The 26,394-nt window shown below is 39.6% G+C and overlaps 1 protein-coding gene across 1 annotated transcript in view; it reads right to left on the minus strand.

The window, feature by feature from the left end:
- Window positions 1-26,394, minus strand: part of EPHA3 (EPH receptor A3) — a 232,273-nt gene that overhangs the window by 199,201 nt on the left and 6,678 nt on the right. The window contains exon 2 of the mRNA XM_014947309.1: window positions 16,492-16,556. The gene's annotated coding sequence lies outside the window, so the exon portion shown is untranslated. The remainder of the gene's footprint in view (window positions 1-16,491; window positions 16,557-26,394) is intronic.

Below are 26,394 nucleotides of genomic sequence, written 5' to 3' on the forward strand. Positions count from 1 at the left end.
AAGGTATCTCCTGAACCTTGAGAAACAATCTTTTTTTAAAAAAGGTGATTCCCAGCAGCAAAAAAAAAGTGGTTTGGAACGATATAGGAAGTCTTATAGTTGCTGGTGGTTTTTTAATTCTTCTCTTCATTAAGCAACAAAGAAACAACAGACTTGTAAAAACAGGGCAATGACAACTGTCTCAAAGCCACTGGTAAACTTTTAAAAGCATTGAGTCTTAACATTAAAATTCAGAGCTGATGGTAATTTTTTTTTTTTTTTTTTTTTTTACCAACTAAATGGATGACACAAGGGCAGTTATCATTTGGGTCAGACATTACTCAACAGGATCCTGCTGCCTGCCTACCTTCTGGTCTCCCACTCCTACCCCCCACCACTCCATGGTTACTTTACAGGTCCAGCAAAAGGATTCAGCAACTACCCAGAGAGTAACTCCCAGTGATACAATGTGAAACTGTCTACAGCTCCCAACAGAATTACAGAGAGCCGCTATGGAACCAGTCACCGCTCTGAGAGCGGCCCATGGTTCACCTTCACCTTTCAGGTGAATACTTAATCTGTAAACCACATGGCTCTCTTTCTCACTTTACAGCTTGCTCTTACATAGCTATATATTTTAAAGATTGTATCCTTCATTTTTATTTTTTCTCCCTCTTCCTGAATTTACTCTCTAGCTTTTCTTCTCCTTAGTTCAACCTTCTTCTGTGCAACATATGCTGTAAATGTCTATTACACTGTTATCTACTGTTTTCACCCATATCCCTCTTCCTTTCAGTGCACAAAATGTCAAATGTCACCAAAACCCCCCCTAATACTAACCATTCCCGCTCTCAGTTAGCCCAATATGGTCTTTCTTGCATTATTCTTGGTTTACACGTTTTTAGAGATTTGTGGACATCAAAACAATACTTTAATCTAATTTGGGGTTTATTCAAATTCCACATTAATTAAATTATTCTGAGTTATTTCTAAGATTCTTCACTTTTTCTTTTTTTATTAGCCCATTCTCTCTCAGATAATACAATATGTCTGTATTACTTATTTTGACCTTTTGGCATTTTTACTTTATTATCATTTAATATTGCCATTAACCATGCCATAACCTTTCCAGTTGCCTACTATACTACATACATTGCTCACACCAGCCACCAGTGATTGCTTATTGCACTTCAGTATTCATTCTCTCTTCACAACAAAGGCATTTATAGCTGTTTTGAACCGAAGATTTCTCTTCAGACATTTATTTCACCTCTGTCCTTTCCAGCCATGACTTTATCCTACTGAATGTCTGGCACAAAATGTGGTACCAAAATAGAACAGTTTATATTCATTTCAGTTCATCACATTTACAAAACACTACTCACCTTTAGGATGACAGAGCAGGGGGGAGGAGGGGGGGAGGTGGGAAAGACTACATTAACTAGTCTCTAACTAGTCTCTTTGTTCAGTGGAGGAGTATTACTTGCATGAAGCCATATTTTGCTCTCAGTTACAATGTAAATCCAACAGAATTCCTATGTCTAAAATGGGTTCACAGGTAAGTTAACAACTTTCATACACTATGGACCCTAGAGCTCTGTCCAGCCTTCATTTTGTCCAGAGTGACAAACTTGGTAGGATAAAAGTGATTTTGTCTCCTGCTAAGAAATAATTTTAGGAAATTTATCAGGGTAACTCTTCAGACATCCTTTACATTATTCTTCTGTTTTTCTAAATAAACCTTTACAACTACTCCACATTGTTAAAAGCATTCAGATGGGAAGTAACTATGACAGCTACAGTAAGGGTTCTGATGTTCCTCATTAGGAAGCAGAGACCATCTAACATCATCTTGTCATCTAGCATTATCTAAGATAAAAAGGTTTGCATCATATATATACATATTGAGAAGCAGTTGGTTACTTCCCACCTCTATCTCCAATATTACACTCACTTTCTTCTATATTATTAATAGCAGATATTGCAGAAGGTGTTGTTCTTGCATAATTTTCAAATATTGTTAATACGCAATGCAATTTTTTACTAGGATGCAGAATCTAATTTCAGTGGAAAACACAGTGAGCATGAACATATATCCCTTGGGCACTTCTCTCAAACGCAGAATCACATGCTTGAGATTTTCTAAAGGATAACATCGACTTTCAAATGTACACATATTTCTAAGGCTTTTAAAATTCTATTCCCACATTACGGTTTTATGCAACAAAATAGAAATGTACATCCTGTGTGGGGTCATACCTCTCATTCACGATTGCATCTCACGTACCACACTTTAGAAGCCCTCCAACATCAAAGGAAACTTGCCAGAACAAGTAATTCCTATACATGTGAGAACTAAGGAAGCCTGGCTTCATACAGATTTTTATCTGGTGCTCATGTGACTTTAGGTTTAGGGATGCAGAGCTTTATCTAAATGATTTTCCCAAGCTGGACTTTTATAATGGCTGTAGATACTGCAATGGTTAGTAACTACAGCTTGAGTGGGGCTACTTAACAGAAGACTAAGCCCTTTTTACATGAGATGTAGGAATTGAGTACGTTTGAGACTTATTCTGCCTGCCCCCCTCCAGTCAAACGTGGCTAAAATCAGAGAGACAGTCTTCAAAAGTTATTAGGAATGGATGAAAAATAACAGAATTTATATCAGGATTACTGAAACCAATTTCCTTAATAGATCAAGCTAACATGTCAGGATTCAATTCTAATATTGCAACTGTGTAAATGGCCATTTTTTTTTTCCAATTACATACTATCATCATTTTTAGTAATACAGTGTATGAGAGCATGTACCTGTATACACATATTTTCCAGAGATGCTCAGCAACGCCACAGTTGAAAAACACCCTTGCACTGACAACACACTTTACGGGGTCTTTCAACCTTTGACAGGTCACCAAATCAACTCAAGAATGTTTACATTCTAAAAGAATAGCTGAGCTATAAGGCAATATAGATTACATTCTTCCAGAGTACTCAACTTTGAGTACACACAGAGTTAATTCTGCACAGCCCATAGCAGAGCACCGGACAAGACTCTGCACTATTCCCATCCTACAGGGGCTTCAGGAGCCTCCAAGCCTGGCACTCAGTTATATCCAGCAAACTCTTCCCACGCAGTTGGTAGAATCTCACTGCCTATAACTAGAGAAAACAACGGGACCAAAGCATTCACTGGCAAGAAACACGGACAGGAAGTTTGGTCTGTTCCTCCTGTAATGGTGAAGGGGGGGAATTTAGCAGTAAAAAGATAAGCTGAATGAAATGCTATCACTCGCCGTTCGATTTTTTCCTTTCCCTCCCTCTTTCTTTTTTATTTTATAATTTTTTATTTTTTTTTTTTTAAAGAAATTATAAGCAGACTGTTTCTCACCCATTTCCTAGGTCTTTCCTGGATTAGTACCTTTTGCGGAATTTCAACGGGCAAATAAAAGGAAAAAAACTTGTAAAGTTTTTATTCAAAATCTCAGTTTTACAGAAGATTGCAAAAGAAAAACTTGAACCTGTGTGTTTAAATCAGTTTTCCTAGAGAAACCATAACCAAATAATAATAATAAAAAAAACCAACAGTACCCTAGTTACTAAATGAACTTGATTTCTAAATAAAACACACTGCAAGTGGCCATGCCAAAACTTGTTTACATTTCGTCACAGCACTGCCTTTAACTCAACTAGCAAACTAGGTTAAACAAACCTACATCGCATTTGACCAGTGTTTGTAAATACCTCTAATCTGCACCAGTTAAAATGCATATGGTTTAAAAAAGTTCACTTCCAAACATGTCAGAATCAATTAAATATACACTTTGTATTTAACATAAAATAGGATGGCAGACGTAACCCTCCAAACTTTTGTACACCAGGCACTGCAAGAGTATAAGAGCACACCTTCAGTTCAGATACTTCCTTGCCTTACTGTTGAATTATTTTCATTTTTAAAAGGACATAAACACAGATTATATACTTAATACAGATTATATACTCAATAACAGATTGTATTACATTTTTACACCTTCTATATGGAGACCTGCCACTCTTCAGACTAAAACACAACTCCCAGTCAAGTAAAACTATTTTCTTCACTCAGTCCTCAAAGTTACCACAAGTTGTGGAGCTCTCTTTTGTGTCTCTATTAATAGTGGTTTAACCAAGTAAATTAGCTCTATGAGTTCAATGCTGCCCTCCACCTTCAAAACCAAGACATTGCACTAGTGCAGTCACACCCAACAATTGAATTCTCAAGATCCAGTATGCCACATATCTATTACTTTTCCTAAAATCTTAAAAACACCAACATTCAGCATATACCTTATATTTCCAAAATGTTCTCTATTCTCTCAGTTTCTGCTGACATTTTATTTATCAATACTTTAAAATAAAATCACAAACTCTTCAGAAACTAAGACGTGGGGTAGTCCACAATCCACCCTCTGCTGCAGCACAAGACAGACAACTGAATTTCACTGAATTTCACTGAATTTCTAGAGTTGGAAGGGACCATAGAGATCATCTAGTCCAACTCCCCTGCTGAAGCAGGATTGCCTAGAGCTAGAGCATAGACTTCTCTTAAAGCACTATGTAAATAAAAGATCTGACAGTACTGACATTCTGTAAGTGGTTTGTTCCAAGATTCGGGAACTGTTGTCTGTCCATCTAATCCCATCCTCTGTGCTTTAAAGCCAATATGTCTGTTTAGTCAAATGTGTACTTCGGAGATACTGCCAGTTAGTTCCTGAACAGAGAATAACAATGCAGGAGTCCTGGTCCTGGCAAATCAGTCACAGAGCAGAGGGAAATTTTCCACCTGGGCTGCACATTTACTTTGTGCACTCCTTCACCATCCCTGCCTGTCCTTCATCCACATAGTACTTTTCAACCAATCTTACTAGCATTCACCTCGCTGGATGTTTTCATTGTAAGAGGATGGTCTAATCTGAAAACCATTTACTTCTGAATATACGCTGCTGAATTACAGTGGCATCTGGAGCAGCACAGCTCAGCTTCTCCTCTAAAAATTTCTTCAGGCTAAACCACTTCTGCATAAATGCTCTACAGTTCAAACATCTATTACCAGGTTTCAGAGTAAAATTAAATTACCGTCATGGATACATTATGTTTATTAATAAAGTGTCACAAAAATATTAGTGAAAGTTAAACAGGTAACACAAGGATATCACAGAACATAAATGCTCAAGTTCCAGTAGCAATGTTTGCTTTGCCAGGTTACACATCCCATAAGGTTGATGGAATGCACTGCACATTATGTACCAGACTACATGGCCAGGAAGAAAATTAACTTCTGAAGTTCTGGTTAGGATTGTGATTTTGCATTAAGTGAAAAGTAAAAAAGCAAGAATCCTGTTTGTTTGAACTTCTAGTACAGATTTACACAGAGGTTCACGAAGTCAGAGTTTTGCATAGATGACAGGCACAAACATCATTGCATCAAGTTCTGCAGTATGAAGGAAGGGAGTCAGTCACAGGGAAGCCAAGAGTTAACCCAAGCTCTCTCCCTCCTGCAGAAGTCAAAGGGTCCTGCCTTTCCTCTGGAACATGAAAGTTGTTGTGGCATCTTTATTCCCTACTGTCACATGGGAAAGAACCTCCAAGTCTTCCAGATGGAAATCAGCATGAATAGCTCCAAAATTAGTTTAAATCCAGGTTGCTTTCTGCAGATTTTAATCTTGATTCTTCACTTGCCCTCACACCTGAAACAGCTTTGACTGTTTACTGTCCTTCTACACAGAGTTCTCATTTTCAGTTCAGCTGCTATTACTTCCTTAGCCCTCTTTTTTTGTGTCCTACTCACTCTCAGGAAAGGTGTTTGCCTTTTAAAAATAAATAAATAAAATAAAGCAAGAAAACACTTAAATCCAAAAAGCACTCCTGCTACCAAATCTTAAACAAATATAATCTCCCCTTCAGGCAGCAAATAGAAGCTTAAGATTTTTTGCTATTATGGAAAAAGCTCTTCAGAACAGAAAAGGCCTTGAAAACATGCAGACTCTAGACAAACATGTCTCTCATTGTAAGTGTTTCTGGATAGCAAGCTAGTATAGGACCAGACTTCTCATTTTTAGGAGCTATGGAGAAGTAAGCCATACTATGCTGTCATCTTCTCTTTCCAAGAAATCTCAACTCCTCCAGAACCGCTTTAGCTTCTACTTGTCAAATCTCTGAGTGCTGAAAGGAATGCAAAATAAAATACAATGTTGCCTGTGAACTGTTTCTAGACTGAAACACTTGATCAGTTACATAGATACAGCACCTACACTCCCACTTCATTCCCATTCTTCAATTTTTTCTGCCATCCTAGTAGAGGTTTTCCACCTGTTCACACCCCCCAGTTAAGGAAGCTACTATGGCAATAAGCATGGCATGGTAACTTAAGAGATTGCCAACACACTTAGAGGACAAAAGCACATGATGTGAGGAAGCAGCACTTGTTCAGTTTTCTAAAATAAAAATGCTAAGGAGCAATCTAATTGCAACTACTTGAAAGGTACTTAACACAGCCAAACTCTCCTCAGTAGTGGCAGATGGTGTAAGAAAACAGCCACAAACTGTGTCTTGAGAGATTGAGATTAGGTACCAGACAGAATTCTGTCCATTAGAAGCCCATGAAGTGCTGACACAGGCTGCCTGGAGAGGCTGTGGTATCTCCATCCTCAGAGGTTTCCTAGACTCTGCTATCCAAAGCTGTAGGTGTGGACCTGATACAACTAATACAAAGTTGACAACAGTTCCACACTGAGCAGTAGACTGCGTGGACTGGAGGGCTTCCTAAGAGCACTCTCCCAAACAACATTTTAGGGTTTCTCTGATAATCTGCATCTCTGAAACTGGACGTATATCAATATCAAACTTTTTAAAAGATTCTAAGTGAAAAGTACATTCTGATTTATACCATACTGCAGCCTGATCCATAACCAGCACTAATGTTACCAATCTCTCCCATCAGTCGTAATTTTTGGGCAACGTCAGAACTTGAAGCATTATTTTTTTGTCAACATCAATGACAAAAAGTACACACTAATTAAATGACTTATGGTCAAAATCTACCTGCAATGTTCTAAAAAGAACAATTGACAAAGGATACAAAACCTGTAATTCCTACCATTCCCTAGCTTTTCCATACAGAAAGCACTGTATGTGAATATTGACATGCAATTTAGAAACTAAGCTGCAGCTACTGTAAACAACAACTGTCCGGTAAATTTAAGAGATCCACTTTGTGTTTAGGTCTTTATTTTCTTTAAAAACATAGCACAATTCCATTTTTTTTCCCTGGAGTCTAACTAAAATCAATTGTCAGCCCCTTGAGGAAGGATGGTGTTGACTGCCCCTACTTGTCTAATGCAACAGCAGGCAAACCACACAGCAGCACAGCACTCAGCCATACATACATGTGCTAACAGACAACTAGCAATCATTCTGTGTGTCTTAATTACCCTTTGGGGCCCCTGAAAGTCCAACAGCTGGAAATAAAGTTCTAGTCTGAGAGACATGGAGGAATAGCAGGGCAAACTAACATACAGGTGCAAGGACCAAATGTCACAGAGTGAAACTCGCAGATTTCATCACCATATTATGTATAAGATGGTATCTACAAACAGTCCAAAGAACCCCTTAACCCCAGCATATCCTTCATAGAGCTCAACTACTGATTAGAAGCAGAACACAAGCATGAAACACGCATTTCACCGTAACACCTTCCCCTCCAAACCAAGTACACCAAGAACTGAAATATCAGCCGCTTGCTACGTTCCGGATCTGGATGGCATCCCTAAAAGGCAAACGCAGCAGCTGCCTACAAGGATGTGGCAAGCCTAACCATGCGGGAGCCAAAAGGTGCCGGCCATTAGCCCCAGCCACCACCCCCTGCCCTGCCCGGGGGCCCGGGCGCGGCTGGCGGGCACAGCCGGTGGCACCGCCCGCCTGAAGGAACAGCGCCACCTGCCGAGCCGCCCGGGACGGGCCGCGGGGAAAGGACGGACGGACGGACGGAGCGGGGAGGCCGGGACCGCTTCGCCCGGAGCCAGCCGTCACCCCCGCGCCGGCTGAACCCTCTCGCCTTTGAACACCGCTCCTAACACCAGGAGGGCCGTATCAGAAAGGCAAGGTGCTATCTGGAACATTGTCCTAACGTCCTCTCCTCTGAGGTTTTTAACCCTTACCCGCGGCAGCCCTTGGCCTCTTGGCAAGGGAGGGAACCCCGCGGGCTCCCACCGCCGCCCGGCCGGGCCATGAGGGGAACAAGTGAGGCGGTTCAGCCGTCCCGCCGTACTCCTCCTCTCCCTCCTTCAAACACGCACCTCCCAGACGGGCACCGCGGCGTCTGCCTGAACCCCGCGGGCAGGGGAACCCTGCCGCCCATGTCACTCACGGCGACCCCCTTCCCCGGGGGGCTGGCAAAAGGCCCTGAGCCCCGCCGGGGTGAGGCTGAGGCGCGGGGGCCGCGCGGAACACCCAGCCCCTGCGCGGGGCCGCCGCGCCAACGGCTGGGGCTCGCGCGGGCGTTTGGGCGTTAACGGCCCGCAGGCTCAGACGGGCAGGGAGCCCTCAGGTGTGCCCCGGCGCTCCCGCCTGCTGATCACCGGGACCCCTCCGGCCGCCGGAGCCGGTGGGGCGGGGAAGGGAAGGGGAAAGGGAAGGGAAGGGAAGGGAAGGGGAAGGGAGAGCGCGGGGCCCCGCCGCCGGGCCGGCAACCCCCGCACCTCCCGCCCCCGCTGGCCCTCGGGGAGCACAGGCCGCTGCTCCCCGCGCCGCGGCTGCCCGCGCGTTTTGGAATGGCTTGGGAAATCACTCCGGAGAAGTTAAACTGTGCCAAGTCAGGAAATCGATTAACAGCATCCTCAGGTTGTTTTCACGAACAGCTCTGAAAGACTGAGGGGGGGGGGGGGGGGCACGGGGGTCTCCTGCCCAGAAACTCCTGATTCTCAGTCTCGCTGTTTGGGTGCAAGGGCCGGGAAGCCCTCACTGTGCTCCCTCGCCTGCTTTCCAATACCTTTTTAAAACAACTTTAAACTGTAGAAAATACCATTCTACGAGACGATCATTTCACACTGAATACTTTCAGAAATCTGGGGGGAAAAAAAACAAACCAACCAAACAACAAAAATATATACCCAGAATAAATTACCGACCAAAACTATTTAGACCGTAAAAAAATAATGCAGAACCACAGCAAAACTATCAGGAAAAAACGTTTATGGGCATTTTTAACTGGAGACCGTAGTTACTCTTCTCGCAGTCTTGATGTTATAAAAACAGTCAGAAAATCAAGCACAGTGTGCCCCTGTAATAAATAATGTTGCATTTCGTGACAGATACTGCGTTTACTTTGTTCTATACTGGTTTATGCAAATAAATTCAGCACAAAAGAAAATGAATAAAATTATAAAGGAAGCGTTTCTATACAAAGGGGAAAATATCTCACGGTGATCAGGCCATTGGAGAGAACTTCTCACAAACGGCCCGCATTTATGCTGACAGGGCTGACAGAAATAAAATTCTGCCCATGAAAAGAATGATGTAGTTTCTAAGCTTTGCAAGTTAAAAAGAAAAATTGGAAGCTGAAGTATCTGCAATTCCAACTCTAAATAAAATCTTTATTTAACTCTTGGAATAGAAGCCAAAACTCGCTCTTTTTTTTTTTTTATTTGAAACCACAGAAAACTGATACTCAACCTTCAGCAACGTATTACCAGTAAATAAAATGACTGATGAGGCTAATGAAATATGGGAGATTTTTCCATATTTTTCATTATTAAAAAAGGTACAAGGACATTGCACATATTGTACATTTAGGGTTTTTTGTTGTTGTTGCAATTTTTTTTTTTTTTTAAATCAAAGTTTCAGAATTTAAGTAACATGGTAAAAATGCTAGAAGGGGGGAGGGGAAAGTTGGTGTGGCTCCGTTAATGATGACCATGGAATAGAAATCAGCACACTTTGTACTTTATGTCAAGTTAAAAACTGTTTTCAAAAATGTACCAAAACACAGTACCGTTATGATCATATTGATTTTTTCAAATGAATGCAACACAGACTACAATTATCAAAACAATACATCTAAAGAATATCACAGTACACCACATTTTAAAAAGACGTTTCTTTCTGGTAACAATTCATAACGAGACAGGCATAAATATAATTCTGAAGTAATAACACATGATCTCAAATATTTTTCAAAACGTTTCCCCCATTTGTTTAGTCAACTCCACCTATTTTTCTTCTATTTAAACTTCCATTTTAAATGCATGCATAGTGCAAGCAGCTGAAGATAGTGTACAAAAGTCAAAGCCAGCTAAAGTGCACCATAAGTACTTTCTACCCTCAACTACTCACATACTGCTTCTGAAGACATCAGCAAAACTTTTGTATTATATTCAGAAAGCAGTACTAACCAATGCTGTTATCAGTTTAACAGTATTCATATAAAATAATCATCTGGCATATCTCATAGCTTTATATTGCTAACTGTAAAAACTATCAGAAAGGGGAAAAAAAATAAAGTATTAATAATTTTTTTTTTTTTCTCATGTTCAGATTTTGTGTAAAAGCAGCACCCAGAGACAAGAAACCACCCTTGCGTTCTGGCTCAAGGCTCTGAGTATGAAAGAAGATCTTTTAGTTCAAAAGAGGCAGATTTTTAAATGTCCCTCTCCAAAACAAAATCATTCACTTTACAGTAATAAAATAAATTCAAATAGTTTTGTTCTAATAGGAAGAAAACAAGAAGTCTAGAAATGAGAAATAACATGCATTTGATTACAGGAAATTGGAGGTGAAAAAAAAAAACTTATGAAAGCTACAGTAGAAGTGCTCTTTTTTTTTAACACCGTGCCTTTAATTGTTTGGAAAAAGGGGGAGTAAAGTGAAACATATATACTTTCAGTGCACCCCAGAAGGAAATATCTTTGTGAAAAAACTATATAATTAAAAATTCCAGGATATTATCCAAAAAATATTACTTTCTCAATCAAGTATTCAGTGTAAGACAAAACAAAATCTATGATCCACAAAAGGCAGAATCCCAAGTGGTACGTTTGACTTTCAATCACCAAAATAGTCTGCTTGCATTTCAGACCTGATACACAGCTCGTGAGAGGCAGGGAGACAGTAGGAAATACACGAAGTTGTAAGGAGACAGAGCTCAGGCAAAACATAGATAAATCTTGGTTTTAACAGAATGCATTGTTTGAAGAAGTATTAAGGAAATTCCACTAATAATGAATAGGAAAAAGAAAGAGTGTAACAGTTAACATGCCTGTTTTCATTTTGGAAAATAGTACTTAATTTTTGATTTTAGAAAGATACCTTTCAGTTTCAATCTTTTGTCTCATGCTAATTGTTCAATATAATTTGTTTTACTTTGAAACTCATTTTCACAACCACCTGGTGATTTTGGTAATACTCCCCACTTCAAATATAGTATCACTTAGAAGCTGACAAGCTAAGTTTGCTGTCTCAGACAAAAAATGAATACAGACCAAGACGTCAATCAGTACCAAAAGAAATCTAAAATTAGATCGTTTCATAAATTTTTGTATTTGTTGGCCAGTTTCAAGTTTTTTTGACAGTTCAGCTGTCCTAATATTCTGCAGTGGTGTGAAAATCAGAGACACACGTAGGGAAGAAAAACTTGCAGTGTGCCCAGCTGAGGGGAAGGCTGAAGCACGACACCAGGAAACCCACTGGCATTCAGGATCTACTGCAAAATACCCTTCAATCACAGGACGCAATTAACCACAAGACACAAAGGTGCAGGAAAACAAATCTCATTATTTCCCCTGCTCATGGAAACACTTTTTAATCTGGAAAACGTCTTCCATATAAACAGATAAACCTTCCATTCACAGTGGCCTGAATAAGTGATTCTTCAATGCAGCTTACTTTAATGCAGCTTACCTTAATCACAGGCAAAATGTAACTGCACAGGTTCTCCTCTACCATCGCCTAGTTACAAGGGATATTTGAATGCTTATTCAGGCAGTCTTCTTCAGTCACTTTGTCCTTGATATCCCACAAAAAAAAAGGCTAAAAAGTTTTTACAGTGCCACACATTAGCCTACTATTTCAATCAGAACAAATGCAGCCAGGGAGGCTGCCACTGCTATGGGTAGGCATTAGGACAGTCTAATGTGACAAACTGCTTTCAGGCTTTTGAAATATAAGAAAGGAGGCATTTTCCTCAATCTCACTTGGATTTTTGGATTCTAACCCAATTTTGGTTGATGCAAAAACTCTCATTATTCTCCGTCACGCATACTTTAGCCTTCCTAGCTCAGCACAAACTATTACAGAAGCAGGGAATGCTATCCCACTGTCCTCTAATGCTTATGAAACAGTTTCCATCACTGAGATGATCAGCTTGTTTTGCCCAAATGATTATGAGAGTGGCCACTAAGAAAAAGCAAAATTATTCACACCAGATTTTCAAAGTAGTTCAGTGTACAGTCAGTAGCTGAAGTACACGCCCCAAAGTTTAAGGTACCAAGCACAAAAAAAGTCAAATGGTCCTGAAGAACCTCAAGGACCCTAGAAAACAGTCATGATCAAAGACAGTATCTTTATTTTCTAACCAGTCTTTAAAAGTTTTGCTCACAATTAACTGACTTTGGTCACGTACAGAACAGTTGGGGCTGGGTTTTTTCTTTGTTTTTTGGCTTGGTTGCGTTTTTTTTTTTTTATTTTCACAATTATCTGCTACATTACAATAAGAAATGCCAGAGTATTATTTTCTTTAGCTAAAGGCAAAACAAGATAAGCATGACTTCTCTTTTACTTTTGCACTGACTTCATTAAAAAAGTCCTAAATTTCAAGTACATAAATATGGTAATAAGCATGTAAAGATCAAGTCACAAGTTGGGTGACTGCAAAACGATGTAGTACGATTATGTCACAAATTTGTTTTTTTTTTCCAAACTTCCCAAAGAACGCAGAGCTAGTGTCAAATTAGAAACATCTTTCTTACTAAAAAAAAAATATGCTGAAACCAATACAACTACTCACATGAATATGCAGAGCGGGATTTAGACTGTACTCTTTTTGTCCTGTATGAATTATCCATCACATTTCTATTGTATATTATTAAAGTGACTTGCTTTTTTATCCTCCCAACCCCCACATCTGTGCTGCTGTAATTTACGTGAATTGCAGTTAATGATCACTTGCGTTATGCTTAATCAGCATATCAATAATATACTCTGCACAGACTAAGTAGCTCTTCTTTCTTTCCCCTTTAATGAAACCTATAGAAATGGAACTGGTATTTGACTGATTGGCATCACAAAAAGGTTGCCTAGGCAGGTGCTGGAGATGGTAGTACAGGATACAGGCCTTGTGGCTGCTGCCAATCATGCTCAAGCATCAGCAAAGCCTGCTATTATATTTTTTAATTCTGTTGCCTTGCTATCCGGAGGGGCTGATGCTTTGTACTTAAGGGATTTTAATGAGCTTGACCAGATCAGTGTTACTGACGCCAAGACTGTGGCTGTGTGGGATGGTTCAAGGAGAGATCGCATTCTTGCAGGGTGATATTATTAACTGTGGTCTAAAACACTGCCATTAGTGTGTTCTTATGCAGGACACAGAAATCTTTGAATACAAATGAGTTATAAGTCTTAACCTGAATATTCAGGAATTTCTAGAAAGCTATTATTATATATACCCAAGTTGAGGCAGACTTAAAAGAATAAAGAACCACCGAGTGCTGAAAATGACAACCAATTAATTTGGGTCATTTTGCCAGAAATCAGTCAATACCATCTACCGATAAGATAAAATTATTAACCTAGTAAAAGGCTTATTAAACACTTTGGCTAAATTATTTTTAAAAATTCTGTAAGTCACCAGCCTCAGTATACTGACATTTATGGCTTCAGAACACTGCTGCATGCTGGAGAAGAATTGGCACAACACCAATATTCTCATTTGTGAATCACAGCCTCAAGTGTAGCTCTATTAGCTTTACCTTGTAAATCATCACTATGCTATTAGCAATATTTCAATGTGATGTGACATCTTTATTATAATGTTTTTCCACTAAAGTTTAAGTTCATATTTTAGTTAGCTCAGAGACAGATGCAGCCATATTTACCAGCTTTAATTAATTGACTATAAATAAAGGGCTGTAAAAAGAAGGTGTCTCTTTCACATGATGTTCAAGTTGTCAGCATTTTACAGCAAAATACCAATTCAGATAGGACAGAGGTTACTATTTCTGTACTTTACAATCATGTTCCAATATGTAAGCTTAAAATTTCATGGTAATTTGAAGGCTGCAGGTTAGTGTCTCAGCTGTCTTACAAAAACACTCACAGTACATGTTCTACATTAATATACGACTGTGCAATTTTTAACTAAGAATTTCATTAACTTGTGAGAACATCAGTACAATTCCATGACTTACAGTAAATAGGAACAGCAAGCACAGACACACACAAACAAGTTGTGCTGGATTTACCTGACAAAAACTTGCAGAAGCTAATAAAATGGCTTTGAGAGATCTTTTTGGTGGGTTAATGTAGCACATCTGTTTTTCTTATAGCCCCCAAGATACCCTGTATCACTCCCTACCAACTGCTTTAGGCATCCAAGGCAAGAGAGGCACAGCTGCAGGGAGCAGAGCAGAAGATCTGCACAGCTGCAAGGAGATGAACAGAGCAGAAGAGTAAAGGAGAGGAGGGCAGGGCAGCTGGGAGAGAAACAAACAAAAAAAAACCCTACACAGGCTTTGCAAAAAAAAAAAAAAAAAAAAAGCGAAGGCAAAAAAAACTTGATGAGCTAGAAATTGCTGGAGAGCTCCCTCTTGGACATCCTGTTTATAGAGGTTTCTTATAGGGAAAAGTCAGCAGGAACAGCCACTAGAAAGAAACATAAACCCTCTTCCCAGTTTTTCCCCATGAGAATGGAACAATTTGTTCAGAGACACAGAGAGAGATACACATATAAACTCAAAAAAAAAAACCCACCAAGCCTTAATCCTTAAATACCGCTAAACACCTGCATAATACTTAATATCAAGAAGGCACTACTTAAATATTAACAACTGAATCCCATAAGTCAGAGATGCTAAAGTACTGTTACCATTAATCTCTGTAGAAGTGACAAAGGTGAAGTAACAGCTTGTCCAAAGCCGCAGAAGAATCAAAAAGTGGATGTTCACGATCCTACAAACAAACCAATGAGCAAATACCTGCCAACACCAAGAGTTCAAAATGCAGTCGGTTTGGAAAAAGGACAATGGCTGGAATCTTAGCTAGCAACTCTTCACCCTTACCAAGACTAGAGACAAGGACTTAGAAGTGGCAGTACTCGCTGGCAGAGGTTTACTTGTTGGGTAGAAGACACAGGCAGAGGCACATGAAAACTTCTAGGAGTTGTCATCCTAAAAGTAGAAAATCAAAATACGACTGCCACAGAGGAAGGAAACAAAGAACCATGAGGCTGGGCACAAGTGACAGGATGGCTAGAGAAGGAGCCACAGGTTTCCCAGTGCCTTCTTTCAGCAAACACTTGATGGCACAGGCTTCTCTGAGGCCAAGAGAAGCTCCAGACACCAGGGCTTCAGCCTGCCAAGTAGGATTTTTTGTCCAGGGGACACAGTGAAGGAATGCAAGACTCTCCTTGCCAACCTGCACTATGCAAAGTAGAAAGAGTGTAATGTGTTGTTCCTGCACACAAACACACATATGCACGAGATATCAGCACCAGGGGATGGCTGTGCGCTGATAAGTCATCAAAAATTTTTCCACAGACACAAGAGTGTCTGTGGAGTGACGAGATATCAGCACCAGGGGACGGCTGTGCGCTGATAAGTCATCAAAAATTTTAAAAAGAGACAAGTGGCAAATGCTATTAAAAATTGTCGAGTTAGCAAGTCCAAAAACACAGGTAGCAAGTTCAAAGTGCAGTTAAGACTGCACTTTAACTTCTCCTAATAGAACTCCTAGTTTCATTAGATCTGGATACATGATAAATAAATAAAAAAATCCTCAGGAATTATTTAGATATTTCTTTAGCAACATTTTAACTCATAAGTAAGAGTTCTTGAGCAGTTCAGCATAAAAGTTATCAAATAAGTACTTACATCACCCACTTATGTCCACATATTTTTCACCTTCTAGTCTTCCATCTAAATAAATTAGCAAGTAATACTATGAAACAACCCCATGACACCTTTAGAAATACATTTAGAAAAGTACCTAAATACAATTTGTTTTTTTCTCTTTTCCTCGATGCACATCTTGCTTTCATTTGCTCCAATAAGAGCGAGCTCTTCCTGGGGATTACCTGCAGTGTGATGTATGTTCTAAAGAGAAGGCACCATATCTATATAAGCCATATATTGCAAGTTTAGAGTAGAATATTTTTGAAGCTCCAAAGAACCAGTGCTGTTGCACAGTGTCCTCTGAAGAGGAAAAAATGGTTAAATAGCACATTGGTCTGTAGCAGCACTTTTCCATTTCACAGTCTAGTGCACTCACCCCATGTGATGGGTAGGAGATCCAGCCCAGCTCCCCTTGAATTGTTTTTGAATCCAGCAGATTAACTACAAAAGAAGACAAAATGAAGAGGAATGAGTTTCATTTGCATCTGTCCAGTTAACCTCAGTTACCCGTACCAAGAGACCTGTTTATTTGGGGACCTTGTGAGGAGTTGATTTGTTCAGGTGGCCTGGCAGTTAGCTACAAAGAAGAAAAAGACAGACAAATGAAAAGGATCGTCTTGTTTATCTTAAACATGGTATGAACAGCAGACGGGGAACTTTTCAAAACAAAAAAAGTGACAAAAAAACAAACAATGGATCGCTGGCCAAATTAATTACAGCAGGGGGTGGGAACAGAGAGCTTCTTTCAGCTGCACAAACTACAGCGTTTTCCCCTTGGACGCCTGAAATTTGGGTCAATGCATCTAACTACATAGGTGAGATCTGAATATTTTAATCATTATTTGATTAAAGGCTTGTATTTGGCATATATAATTTTCTCAGAATACAGGAATAAATAATGAATGCTGATTAAAGTCTTTCCTGCAGTTCTTTCTTCTTTCTGATCTAATTTGTTCTCAAATTGTCTTGCAGTACTGAAGTGTTTTCTAAATGTCATGTGTAACACATTAGACACAAAAGTAATTATTTACAACATTACAAGTTCAGACAAACCTATTTTTAAAGAGGGCCATCAATTCATTGCTAATCTTACTGTTATCTTTTTTTTTTTTTGAGGCATGCAACAATTTTCAGTGTAAGAACAAAGAATTTATTTGTAAACAGTCTGATACAGATATTTTTCAGTCAATCAAGTCATAGTGTTTTTACACCCATTTTAAAATATGACAGGTACTTAAAATAAATAAATGCAAAATAAGGGGTAGTCTTCTTTGGTTTTTACTTGTTTTTTTTACAAGCACAGAATTAAATTCTGTTTCTTTTCCTGGCCATATAGTCTCCAAGTGCTTAATCACACAGTTCCCTAACCATTTCTTTATTAACATGAAGCAGAATAGGTGAACTGATACAGAGTATCATGCAAAAAAAATAGCCTCTATATAAATAAAAACCAATAAAGTATTAGTATACAACCTGACAATGTTGTTTGCAAGTGCACCAATCTATGCCTCTTCAATATTTGTTATCTGCAATTGGGGCTTACTTTCACTGACCATCCCCGCCCACCCTTTCCCTATTTTTTTTCCCCTTCAATATGGAAATTGTTGACAATGAGGAAAGAAATAAATCATATCATATGCAAAGGAATTTTAGCACCTGAAAATGATGGATCTATTAGAGGTGGCTACTGTAGCAGTCCAAACGGCTTTAGCTTCTTTTTGTAAGCCTGAAGGGTTGTCACTGCTCCCAGAACCAGATGGTCTGAGTATTGGCGCTCAGAGAACATAAAAGAATACAACTAGGAAAGGAAAGAATGATGAAAATTATCTACGAATCTACTAAGCTAAGCTATTTGTATTATTTCATCGTTCTCCTTTTAACTTCTGTTTAACTTTGGACATCACTCTAAAAAAAGAGAGCTATGAAGGCATTATTTTTCCTGTTACTGGAACATACAGGAGGAGATACGGTAGGGAAAAAACAGTGAACAGCATTAAAAATAAGACCATGTTATAAACAACCATAAATATACACGTTTGTTGACATTTGTGTGTACACGCATTTGTGTTGTGTATGTGTACATATGCAGTGCTGTATTACCATGAGCCAATTGCTCTGCCATCTATGCGAAGAAAAATGTTTCCCCTGCAGTTATACACCCCTTTAAAAGAAAACAAAAGTAGCTTGAATTTTTACCTACATCAATAAACAAAATATCGTTCCTTATCTTACAGAAAGAACATAATCCAGTATTATATATTTCTTGGCTCTGAATTTATCAATAATTAAATTCTCCATCACCTACACAAAGAAAAATCAGTCAGTCCTTTATTGAGTGCTAGGCAGACTACTCTGAAGCAAGGTTGTCAGTGCTAGGCAGACTACTCTGAAGCAAGGTTTACATCTATAAAAAGGAAATACTAATAAAAATTCAAAAGAAAAAAGTGCACTTGCTTTTGTGACTACAAATTCCCACAGATTATGGATCTCCTGGGATAAGACAGATATGTTTGTTGTGCATCTGCAATACATGGTGGTGAAGGAAGTATGACTTCTGAGGTAAATTACTTGGCAATAAGTTGCTAAAGCAAATCACTACGGAGTAAACTTAAGTAATATATTTATTCTTTAAGAATGAGCTTCTTGAAAACATGATTGCAGCACTCTGAAATTTGATGAATTTGGACTGAATTCATAGTCTCATCTGGAAAAAATAAACAGGCAATAGACTCACAAACTGGTAGTAGTTTCCCCCTCTGGACTTGCCAAGCAGCCTGGCAGTTACAGCATGCCCTCGAGGTGCAGAAGATCAGCATTCAGCATCACTGTCCATATCTCTCTATGCCATCTCCATAACAGCCAACTCCCTGCTGCCTCCCTATCTCTCAGAGCAGGTTTACCAGGTCCTCCTACAGGGAACACCCACAGACATTACGATAGGGCCATGGTGGGCAATTAAAGCTTCAGTGCAAGCCATGCGTGCCCACAACAGGCAGATGCCTCAGCCATGGGGCAACTTTTGTTGCAATACATCAGGATCAAATCAATGACAAGAATAATATTTTTTCAGCATCCCTCCTTCATTCCACCTGCCTTATCTTCCTCATCTCCATCAAACTGGCATCACTAGGCAAACTACTCTTCCATGCTTATATGTTTCACTACTGTTCTTCAATAGTAGCCAAAATGCAAAACATATTCCTTTGAGGTAGTCACCTGAAAAAAACCACCTCCCTCTCCCTGAAAAAAGCTTCTGTGACACTCATTTTTCCTGTGACTTCGAGAGTTGTACACCTCAAGAGAGAGCAAACAATTAATACAGAATTTACAGGCTGCAATGATCATGGTCCCAAGACAAAAATTATAGGGAAGGATAGCATTACAATTTTTCACCGTATGTCCTACCATTACATATTGATCTGGTAACTGAAGAAGAAGATAGCATTTCCCTACACTAAAACTGAAGAAATATATACAGAGTGGATTAGATATTCATTGCCTGATTTTTTTTTTTGCATGGATTTGTAGGGTTAGGTAAAAAGTGAAAAATTAAAACTGTACTTCCTTCCCGTTAACTCTTTCCAGAAGAGAGTGAAGAGGTAGTTTTACAAGTCGGGTCACATGAAAGAGAATAAGGATTTCCAGGCTCTTTCTGAAGCTTAAGGATTTCTGACACAACTCATTTGCTCTCCTTGTATCTCCATCTCCTGCAAAACAGTGTGAGTATCATTCAGCTGCCTCTTACAGAAATCTCTGAGGTCGACCAGCCACTTAATAAGGGTAACTCTTAAACTAGCTGAACAGTTTTTTTGCGATAGAAGATTCTTTCCTACAGAATGCCTTGAAAAGGATCATGGGTTATGCTAAGGAGACACAGTGAAGGTCTCATAAAACAACTTTAAATAAATAAATAAAGTGCTGCCTAATAATCTCAGTGTCCTGCATTGGTTCCCACCATGCAATTAACTCACTTTAAAATTAGTGAAGAACTTACTTGTACTAAAATACCGCAGTGCTATACAAACTGAGCAACCATTACTTCTGGCTTGGAAAGTCAATGCCTTGGTCCTTTCACACATCAGCCTTGCTCACCGTACTGTACACTACAGCTGTTTCTGCCAAGTGGCAGCATACTGGGAAAACGCCGATTAAGAACACGTTCTCTTTTTAGAAGCTCTCTCCCGCCCGACTCTTCTGGCCTTCCCCGTTCACAACTGCAAGAGAAAGCATTGTTAGTTCCCTCAATACACATCTCTGCCTGGGAGGTAAAGATGAATCTCTTGGCAGCAACTGGAGCATGGAGGTGGATGTGAAATGCAAAGCTTGCTCACTCTCCTGTTCATGGCATCAGGCAGAAGACGAATGAAGGCTTGGGTGGAATTTGACATGCCGGCCTGCTCACGCTACCAGAAACTGCTTCCAGTTTGAAAGTGATGGCAGAGGGCCTGCCACGAGGCTCACTAACAGCAGGTTTCATCAGGAGTAACGTCAATGAAAGAGAGAGAACTGTAGAACTAACAAGATACCTGAATAGAGACTGAAAGCAGCAGCATTTCCAGAAACACGTGGAGCAACGACTGCTACAACGAACTGAACACAGTATAAATGCCTCCCCTGGTGAAAAGTAAACAAGCCGACGTTGTGCCAGGTAGAACCACCCTGAGATGCCCCTCACTAAAAAATGGGGAGGAAAGCCTGCTAGGAGGCAACTTACGGTATCTAAAGAAGAACCTACAAACGACTTCACCACTGGAAAGCATTCCCAAATCACATTCTTTACAAAGAAAATACAGAGCAACAGCCAATGAAGTAATATACATAAAATATTTTTTTCTTCAACTAATTAACATTTCCAATTAAAAGTTAAAAAAGACCCCAAAGAACAAGAAACTGCCACTTTTTTGTCCTTTCCCATTTGGATGCAAACCGTCAGTTCAGAAATATGCTAGTTAGTTATTAAAAAAATGCCAACAAATGGGGAAAATTAAATTTGCTATGCAACCAAAAAAAAAAAAAATGGTGAATGCCCATAATTGAAACGTGTCATGTAATCCTAAGCAGCAAAGAAAATACTTTGTGGCAGGAAGTCAGCCAGAGCTTGGTTTTGGGGTGGGACAGAGCGGAGTCAGCGCAAACCTTGACGTACATTTTTAGAATGGTGGCCCCGGCCCGGTAAAGGGGACTTTCACCTGGATTTTCATCCTTCTATGAGTACAGATCTGAGTCTTTTCAACCATCCGTTCTTCCCAGCATTAACGAAAGTGAAATAAGAGTGGCAGCAGAGCAACTTTCTGTCTTTGGTTTATTCTGACGCCAGAAGCAACATCTCCAGCCAGACAGGCTGGGGCCCAGGCAAGGCCAAAGTTGCACCTTGGTGCATTCACCATAATTGCCAACTAGGATCAGCTATCATGCTGGTGTTGCTGATATATGCTAAGATAGACCATGAAATCCTTGGGAAGGGAGGGGAAAAAAAAAAGTAAAATCATTATATAAGAAACTACTCCATGAAGCAACACTAACTAATGCAATACTCTCTTCATGGAAGGATGTTCTACGGTGAAGCCTGGCTTTGGGGCCTGGTTCGCTGCTTGTCAATTAACTAAAGTCAAGTCTCCTGTGATTTTATGGTCCTGCATTCCCCTCAAATGTTGCACTGAAGACGTTTTTACTGCTCAGAAGAAAATGATCTTAGCATAAGAGAGATCGTCCAGGTCTTCATTTACTAGCTCTACAGATTTGTCTCCCTCCAGCCTGGGACACCCAAGGAAGCAAAGTGACACTAAGTGATATAAAGTCTCCTAAAAAGACCCAATAGAACATACTTTGTAACACATACCCAACCCAAGTGCCAACAAAGTCTGGCCCACTTACTGCACAAGTATTTTCCAAGTGCAAGATTTCTCAGTGAGATTTCTGCTCCAGCTCAAAGCCAGACTACAGTCCTTCGAGAGGCACAGCGCTGTGAGGTCTGCACTTTCAACCCTTCTTGCCTGCGCCATAAGACTGTACAATATGAATATGATTTTGTGCAGAACATTCCAAATTTGGCAACTGTCATGTTCAATCTGTGGTTAAATTGCTGACTGAAGAATTTCACCAGGGTGGGGGCAAGAGATGAACAAACAAGGGAAAACCAAAATGAATTAAAAAACAGTTCCACCAATGCTAAACACAGGAATCTTCACAAAAGAAGACCGGATAGCCCAAGCCTCTATTATTTTCATTGTAATGTTCAGTAAATAACTGTTTCCAAAATTAAGAGATTGTGTTACAAATCTCAGATGAAGAGAGAAAAGACTAGCAATAAGTGTCAAGCTACTCTATAGATTATTGCTTCTATACAACATATAAGGTTCCTATATCAGTTCAGATTATTTGGTAAATTCTATTTTTATGACAGTTGCCTTCAGCAAGGGACAACTCTACCCTAAGTCTCCTGAACAGGAGACAGGACAATGACAGTCAGGTCCAAAAATAAAAGCCTTACATGAGTGGTTTCAGAGAACAAAACTACAGAGCTATACTTTTCCTTAGCAGACAAAACTGGAACTGATTTCAAAGCGCAAAACAAGTAAACATTTTGCTGCTAGAAACCTTAGAAGCGTTCACGTAACACCAAAAGCCACACCCCCTGCAATCCTGTGGAGGGACTCCAAGCAATAGCTAAGGCAACACAGCATACATAAATCTTTCATCTTACTCCCACGTCCATCTCTATAGAGTCTATATATGTGTGCAGACACATGCAAACCTCCTACCTTAGCACCTCGCAGAAGTTATTCTGACTACTGTAAAGAGAAAACAAAGACAAGCCATTTCTGCACCAATGATGACATATGAACTAGCAGCTCTTTTTGTTGGAGTGAGGTGACAAACCTATACACTGCTTTTTCTCAGAGTACCTGTATGCATTATGGTGACAACCGCCCATCCATTCTCCTGGATGAACACAGACAAAACAGATTTTATTTCTTTTTTAGTAGTTTGAAACATGAGAGTTCTCTTAATATTGTTAAAGTGGCGTAAAGCTCAATTTCCAAGTATGCAAAAACATATGACTGGTGGGCTGGAATGCAGTGTTTATCAAAGGGGCCTAATAAGGTTTCAGTTTTATTAGGCTATTTCCTGTAAGTTGATACGTGCCAGTTCTTTTCATTAAGACAAGGATATAAAAATTAAAAATGGATTAACCTAATGGGTTCCAAATTACTGTGTCGCTTTCACTTCTTTGCACTCATTTTTTTTTTAAAACATTTCCAATTGGTCCTTTTCCAGTACCTCCTACAAGAGGTATAAACCCTTAGATACCTGAACTACTGTTCGGCTGAACTCACATTCAGATTGTCCAAATCTCACTCTACTCTGGCACTATAGTGTTAAATCTGACCTATGAGAAGCATAGCGTTACACATGTAAATGCAAAGTGAGGGGCACCACATTAAAAGGGAGTTTAACTTGCAAAACCCAAGTTCACCTTTCTCAAGGGGAAAAAAAAAAACCGCCAGAAACTAAGGATGAGATTCAGCTACTTAAACCCAGACACTTCAGAATAGAAGCAGCCCAGTGCAGAATATAAGGGAGCCTCTTGTAGGGTGTGTCACATTTGCCAGTTCAATTGGGTGCCCAAACCCTGAGGCACATAAAATAGCACCATATGCCTACATATAGCCAAAACTCAACTGAAAACATTATTCAAATAATTTTAATAAGCTCTAAATCACTTCTCAAAAGGGCTTATGCACAACTAAGTCTTTTTACTTCTGTGTTCCTCCTCCCTTGGGAAAAAATAATATTCAGTAGTACTGCATAATTGAGCTCTCCAAAGATCTGAGAGATTTGGAGTCTACCAGAGTCACAAAGATCCCCCTTGGGACAGCTTCTGGCAGCTTAAAGGGGTAAAAAGATGTTGCAACCCAGTGTCCATGTTCACTCAAGGTCATCTGGGAAATCAAAACCTAGTATGAGATGCTCAGTTTCTAGAATTCTAGACATCAAAAAGTGTCATGGTAAATACACCAGGGCACATGCAGCACCCATGACTGAAAGTTCTTAAGTACCCACAAATTTGACTGCAGTTTAAACATATTCCAAAAATACCTGAAATTACCAAAAATCACAGCAAGTAATCGATACATCTTTGAGGACAGAAATTTCTGAGACAGGGACCAGAGCATAAGTCCAACAAACGACTATTCATTTGTTAAAAAGGTTGTGATAACCCCGACAAGTGAATCAGCTGACAGCATGCCACAACTCAAAAAAAAAAAAAAAAAAAAAAAAAAAAAAAAGCCTTTTAAGAAATTCCTCACATGGGGCACGGAAGAATAAAACCCTTGCAAGTGAATATAGTTGTGTTGGGTTTGGTTGTGGGCTGGTTTGTTTGTTTGTTTTAAGTTTGAAATACAGAAGTTAAGACCTGTGCAAAATTTTCTGAGAATCCTGAAGTACTGCATTTGGAAAGCCACCTACACAGGCGTGTCCTGACAGAGTTTTGTTAAGGTTTCCTTCTCTCCTTCCATGAATCAAGGGTTCCAGCTTGCATGGGCTATGAAATGCTTGGGTCCTTACACATCTACTCCACGGATAAAATAAACCCACAGAGCAAATGACTAAACATCTTTGTGCAAATCAGGGGAGTAAAATGCCAATAGCGTAAGAAATCTCCTCAAATGTCATGTTGAGAAAATCAAGATACTAAAACCAGTTTTATTTTCCAGTACAGTGATGTCACCAACATGATATTTTCATTGTTTGCCAGGTTAACAGAATTTATGGAGGTAATTAATGCAGAACATGTGTGCTGAGCTATCCATATGAAAAATGGAATTGCCCCTGACTTCATTTGCTGCCTTTGCAACCAAAACCCCACTAACATCTTTTTTCACTATTTCCATATGTGAGAAATACAAATATTTATAACAAAGGTAAATGCCTAAATGACTGTTCTATTCCCATCTACCCACAAGACAGTTTTTCAGACCCCATCTTGTACTTATTTCTCCACTTCCATTCCCTTCCCACAAACAGTTCTAGTTTCCATTATGTTCCACAAAGTAAGGGTGTTCCTCACACCTCTTTTCCAGAATTCCTTTCCTTGGTTAGCATGGACAACTCCTGCTTTAATTTCTTGAATGCCCTCTCTCCAGCTTTAACCTAACTTTCAGGATTAACACATCCAACTATGGAAAAAGCAATGCCACTAAGCATGTAATTGTTTTCCTGTGTCTTTTTTTTTTTTTTTCTGGACACCTACAGGATCAAAGCAATCCCTGTCTGGGAAAGAGCATTTAGTCAGAAGGAATGGACATGTGGTCCCTCCCAACCGCTGAGGAAGGAAAAGATTATCTTTGCCTTCTACTCTTCATGGCTGAACGTTGATTTACGGGAAGGATGAGACAGAAGAAAAAGCACAGGCATGAGAGAAAAGACTGCAGGGCAGTGTGGGTGGGCGCACTGGCAACAAAAGAGACTGATGAGGTTCCCCTGCAGTTGGGTTATCTCTAGATGGTTTGGGTGAACACTGTACATTTTCCATGGCTGTAACCACATTCTCCAGGAGAACTGAACTCTCGACCACTGCTAGGACATTTGCTCTACAAAATAAATCTTATGTGGGGGGAAAGTTTCTGCAAGATAAGGCCCTCACCATCTCAGAACCTGTTCTCACATAAATGCTTTAAGTGGGTGTTCTCCACAGCTGGTCACGAACATTAAGGCTGGACAGACATAACTTCACTTTTTTTTTTTTTTTTTTTTTTTTTTTTAAGACAGCACCATTACAGAAAGATTAAATGGAATGGTAAAAATGCCTCTACCCTGTGTTAACTGCAAGCTCTGTTGAAATTCACTGGTAAATCATAGTCATGAAGCTTACTAATATAAACAAAGCTTAGACTTTCAGGGAGGCAAGGAATTTCTTAATTTGTGCTTTGCGCAGCATTGAGATCGTTGTCAGCACTGAATTCTGGGTTCCTAACACTGTCATTAATAGGAGAAAGTTTAGAATTTGGTCTGATCTTTGGTCTAAGACTCAGGTCCAACTTTCAGTTCTTCTCTGCTTACCTATCCTCTCTTCCTTTAATCCTTTTTCTCCCCTCTCCCCCCCCCCACCAAAAAAAGAGATTTCCCGGGAAGCCTTGCCTCTCAAAAAAACCACCAGAGCAAAAACCCTCTAGCTGCCTTCTAGTTTCTCAACAACTACATCAAGAAACCCAGTGTTACTTGTTGCTATTTTTTACTGCCCAAAGTTTGCGGGAAGCCTACAGTAGACCAAAAC

Source organism: Calidris pugnax, unplaced genomic scaffold (genome assembly GCF_001431845.1).
Source record: "Calidris pugnax isolate Ruff unplaced genomic scaffold, ASM143184v1 scaffold95, whole genome shotgun sequence".
Taxonomy (NCBI): Eukaryota; Metazoa; Chordata; class Aves; order Charadriiformes; family Scolopacidae; genus Calidris; species Calidris pugnax.